This window comes from Castanea sativa, chromosome 1 (assembly GCF_040712315.1).
Source record: "Castanea sativa cultivar Marrone di Chiusa Pesio chromosome 1, ASM4071231v1".
Lineage (NCBI taxonomy): Eukaryota > Viridiplantae > Streptophyta > Magnoliopsida > Fagales > Fagaceae > Castanea > Castanea sativa.
Window position 1 is genome coordinate 59,864,888 of NC_134013.1, and position 4,999 is coordinate 59,869,886.

Sequence of the window (4,999 nt, forward strand, 5' to 3'; positions counted from 1 at the left end):
TTTGATATTTCAAAATCTTATTTTTATATAAGACTTCTAAAACCCAAGAGAGAGATTGGACGTGCGATCCTTAGGGATCCTAATCTTCAGCTATAGGATTAATCAATAACTTTTTGAATGTTATTGACATATCTTGAAACTCTTTCAAAATTATTCCTTAATTTTCTCAACCATATCAAGAAAATATTTGAATTTCTACAGATTGCAATAATGTCCTTCAACACATTGCAATTGACCCCTGGAGATTAGAGAATTACAAATAAGGTCTCATTACTTACAATTTAATATCTATGTCTTTCCACCACACTATATTCCTACAAGCCATTAGGACTAGATTAATATTATTGTCATGTCCCTAGCTTATGTAACCCTTAATTTTTTGATTTCATAATTTCTATTGGACTCCAAAATATCTTTGAAAAACTCTTTATATATATATATATATATATATACACACACACACAATATTATATATATATGAATTTTTTTTTTTGAAAAATGTCATCGGCCAGTTTTGTTTTGAGTCCAACTTCAATATGAAAATCAACTAAATATACTATCTTCTTTAGAGACTGGTGGATTCATTGTTGAGCATTTACATACTTTACTCATTACATGCATAACCCAATGTGTCTGTATATATATATACACACACACACAATATTATATATATATATATATATATATATGAATTTTTTTTTTTGAAAAATGTCATCGGCCAGTTTTGTTTTGAGTCCAACTTCAATATGAAAATCAACTAAATATACTATCTTCTTTAGAGACTGGTGGATTCATTGTTGAGCATTTACATACTTTACTCATTACACGCATAACCCAATGTGTCTGTATATAGCCTTTAAAATTAGCATCACCAGTTGACATTGTCAAAGTTATGTGCATAATAAATAAATATACCCATAATCAATAGTGATCACTCCATAAGGTGTTCTTGATCAGATCACCTTATCAACATGTTTGAGAACAATAGAAAAATTGTGATAGAACAACCTTTTAATCAACAATGATCACTCTATAAGGTATTCTTGATCAGATCCAATTCAGTGTATGTACTTGTTATGTCACACCCACTTGTTTGCTTAAAGCCACTACCTCAATGACGGAGTAAATCATTCTATCATCTAGCCGCACAACAAGTGTAAGCTTCAATGGTGATATCTCAAGCTGAGAAAAAGTTAGTTCTTACCGTTAATGGCCTATCTAAAATTCAGACATGTATAAGTTTAAAATAGATAAATTATAGCACTGTTTAAAAGCCTCTCTATAAAAATAAAAAAAAAATAAAAAACCGGTGAAAAAAGCTATTTACACAGAGATAAAAATAGAGAGAGAGAGAGGCGATAAGCCTCCGTTCAATCTGATAAAAAAAAAAACCTCCGTTCAAAAAAAACCATTCCAGGCTTTGATTAGTTTGGCCCATGGCTTCGAGACGTAGATATTGCCGTCCATTGTGCGGGGAAAGAGAGCAGATTTCGTCGGAACCATATACCGAACAACAAAAACAATCCCCTTCACTCCATGTTCCCCCACCACCGTCCGTTCCCTTTCCAGATTCAGACCATCAGATCGCCGGAACCGACATCGACAACGGTACATTTACTTTTAATTGATTTTTTTGGTTCGGTAGGTTTAGATTTGATTCGTTTTTGTTATGGGTTTTTGGATTCTCTATCAAAATGTTTGTTTTCTCAATCTTAGATATTTGCTTTTGTTTTGTTTTTTGTTTTTTAGATTACAGAAGTCACTAAAAAATATTGATTTTTGTTTGGGTACTTCTGTTTCTAATCTTAACGAAATCTTTGGGATTAAATAAGTATAGAATTGAATGTTGTATTGATACTTATTTTAGGTTTTTCTGCCAAAATACGGTTGAGAGAGATAGATACGTTGCAGAAATACAAGGAGAACCGAGAAAGAGAATAATAGAGAGAGAGAGAGAGAGAGAGAGAGAGAGAGAGATTCCTCCCAACGTCTACCGTCCTTCCGGAACTGCTACCGGTTAGTTTTTCTCTTCGCTTTTCAGTTCATACATTAAATGAGATCAGGTTTCTATAATTTTGCTGGATTGTTTTTTATGTGACTTTTTGGGTTATATTTCTGATTAAGGTGTCTGAGTTAGATTTTTTTTTTTTTTTTTTTTGTGGGTATTTGGTTAAATTAGATCAGGTTTTAATAATTTGGCTGGATTGTTTTTAATTCGACTTTTTGGGTTATATTTCTGATTAAGGTGTCTGAGTTATTATTATTATTATTATTTTTTTTTTTGGGTATTTGGTTAAATTGATGTGTGGGTATCTATTTATGGTGTCTGGTTAAAACTCAGATTAATGGAATGAAAGTCCTTAAGTGAGTTCCAGTCTCTTTTGGATACTTTAAAGAACAAAACAGAGCAATAGATTATTGATTTTTTCCTTTTCTAGGTCTTTTAGAAGAAGCAACGTGGATCTCTTTGGGGGATGCTTTTCAATTTGTTCAATCTATCATTCTTTTGAAGAATCAGGTATTAACTTCAGACAATGGGTATGACCTTTTTAATAGTTTGTTAAATTCATTTTACATTAAAAACAAACCAAAGACTATGCTATTAAGTTGTAGGAACTCAATTAACACTGTTATGACATATCATATGGAACTTCTCGTTGGTGCTTAGAAAAACACATAATTATTCATGTAGGTAATTGCAACGTTTTAAAATTTTCTGTAGGGAGGTTCTTTTTACAATTCAAAATTGAATTTAAAGCCGTCTGTATATATTTTTTTAAAAATTTCCCCTGCCAAATTGTCTAGGGTTCTTCTTTCGCCCTTATTGAAAAATAGATGGGTTTATTGTTTTTGTTTTTTCCCTTGGATTTTTTTTTTTCCATTCTATCCCTGCTAGAAACAGTGCTAATTGGTGGGTGTACTATTGTGGAATTGCATCGTGTTTTGGTTTAGTACTCTATCACCACAAGTCAAACTCAAAACCCACACACACGATGCAAAGGGCAAAGAGCAAAGGGCAGTGGACAATTGGGCCTGGGTTTTTTAACTTGGAAATATTTCCTACTCTATTTTTTCTTTCTAATAAAAGTTCCTTTGGTTTCCCAATTTTCTCTAAATAGTGACAAGTTGAATTTATTGCTTTGAAACTGGGTTTAGTAATTTAATTTGAATGCTTTGGTCACAATAGATGGGTTTATTGTTTGACTTATTGACAATTTTTTTCAAAATAAAAACAGTTTCCTGTAACTAATCTTAACAAAATCCTGGGGATCAAATAAGTGTAGGATTAAATGTTGTGCTGATATTTGTTTTCTTTTTTAATCTTATTTAGGTCTATTGTTCAGTTAAGGTTTGTCGAAACTGCAGGCAAAGAGGGACAGGCAGTATCCCCATAACCAGTAAAGTATTCGCTTTTTTTTTTTTTTGGTTTTACAAATCTGAGGATTGAATATGATTTGGGTTTGTACATCATACCTGTTTGATAAATGTCTTATAGACATATTATTGGTATGATTTATTTTTTGGGGATTTATTGTTGTTCTCTTCAAATTCATGTTCTTTGAATTGTATTAGTAATTGAAGGTAAAAGATAACATTTTTCTTATGTCCAGTTTAATCATCATCATAGTCATCGAAAGTAATGAACATTCTTTGCCTATCGCATTCAGTATATGAACTATGAAGGACTTAATCTCTCTAATGGACAATATTGGGTTATCAGATTTTTTAAAACAAATAGTGTCATTGCATATTAAAGGATTATTTATTTATATGGTTGTTTGAATATTTCTGTCATTTTAAAAAACCTTCTTACCCTTTCACTTTTTGCTGAATATATCAAATTTCAACTTGGATGATTTAGAATCTGAAAGTTCAAAGTGTACACTAATTTATAATTTTTTTTAAGTAAAATTATGGGATTTTTGGTTAACTACTGCATTTTTGAAAAATAAATAAACAAATTAATAACTAACAAATTGTTCTACACTTTCCAACAGATTGTTAGACACTATTAGCAACTTCCTTACAAACTTTTTTGTATTGATTTTACTTTGCAAAAAAAAGTCATTTTGTTAGAATTTTCTTTGGTTTAAATGTTTTAAAAATTAAATAAAATTTTTTTTGACGCTTTTAAATTTACGTTTTAGTCTACTTCAAAACTTACATTTTTCTTAAGGGAATTTCAGTTGCAGTTAGTGATGATTCTGTAGATAAAAGTTTCAATATTTAAAATAGAGCTCTTTCATATGGTTTGTGATCTCTAGCATTCTCCCCCCCCCCCTCCCCAGTGACTATAAGATTTCAGTTGTGATAGTAGCCGACTACCTATAACCATCATGTTCTATTTATATACTTATATATGAAATAGAGCATAGAATTATTATTTAGTGTTATTTTTTTTATAAGTAAGAATGTGATATATACGAAAGGCTACTCTATGCATGAAAAATATAGAGCATACCCAGAAAATACAAGAAGAAAAAAAAAACTGAAAAAACTAAAAAGAAAACCAAACAACAGAATAATTACAAAAGAGAAAGAGAGTTAAGAAAAGAGGGGAGAGAATCACTAGTCGTGAGTCCCCAAGCCCAAGATCAATCAAAAAGAATCCCACTAAAAGAGGCAATCATCTGAACACCAGGACTATTCAAATCCTCAAATCCTCAAAAGTCCTCTGATTTCGTTCCTTCCAAATACACCATAGGATGCACAATGAAACTAAGTTCCAAATTTGAGATGAATGCTTCCCCAACCAATTCCACCAGCCAAAACGCAAATCTGGGATCGATCTAGGCATGACCCAAGACAAACCAAAAGATTTTAAGACAAAGCTCCACAACCTATAAGTCATCTCACAATGAAGAAGTAAGTGATCTACCGTCTCTCCACAATGCCGGCACATAATGCACCAGTCTACAAAATCCAATCCCCTTAAATCTCCTCAAGTTATCACCCATAAGGGTCTTGTTCCAAGCCACACACCAAACAAAAAAAGAAA

The 4,999-nt window shown here is 31.5% G+C and overlaps 1 long non-coding RNA gene across 1 annotated transcript; it reads left to right on the forward strand.

Moving 5' to 3' along the window:
- The first annotated feature begins 1,098 nt into the window (after positions 1-1,098).
- Positions 1,099-4,999, forward strand: LOC142621686 (uncharacterized). The gene is made up of 4 exons (XR_012841832.1): positions 1,099-1,608; positions 1,868-2,016; positions 2,439-2,518; positions 3,332-4,999. It is a non-coding gene; the product is annotated as an uncharacterized LOC142621686 (long non-coding RNA).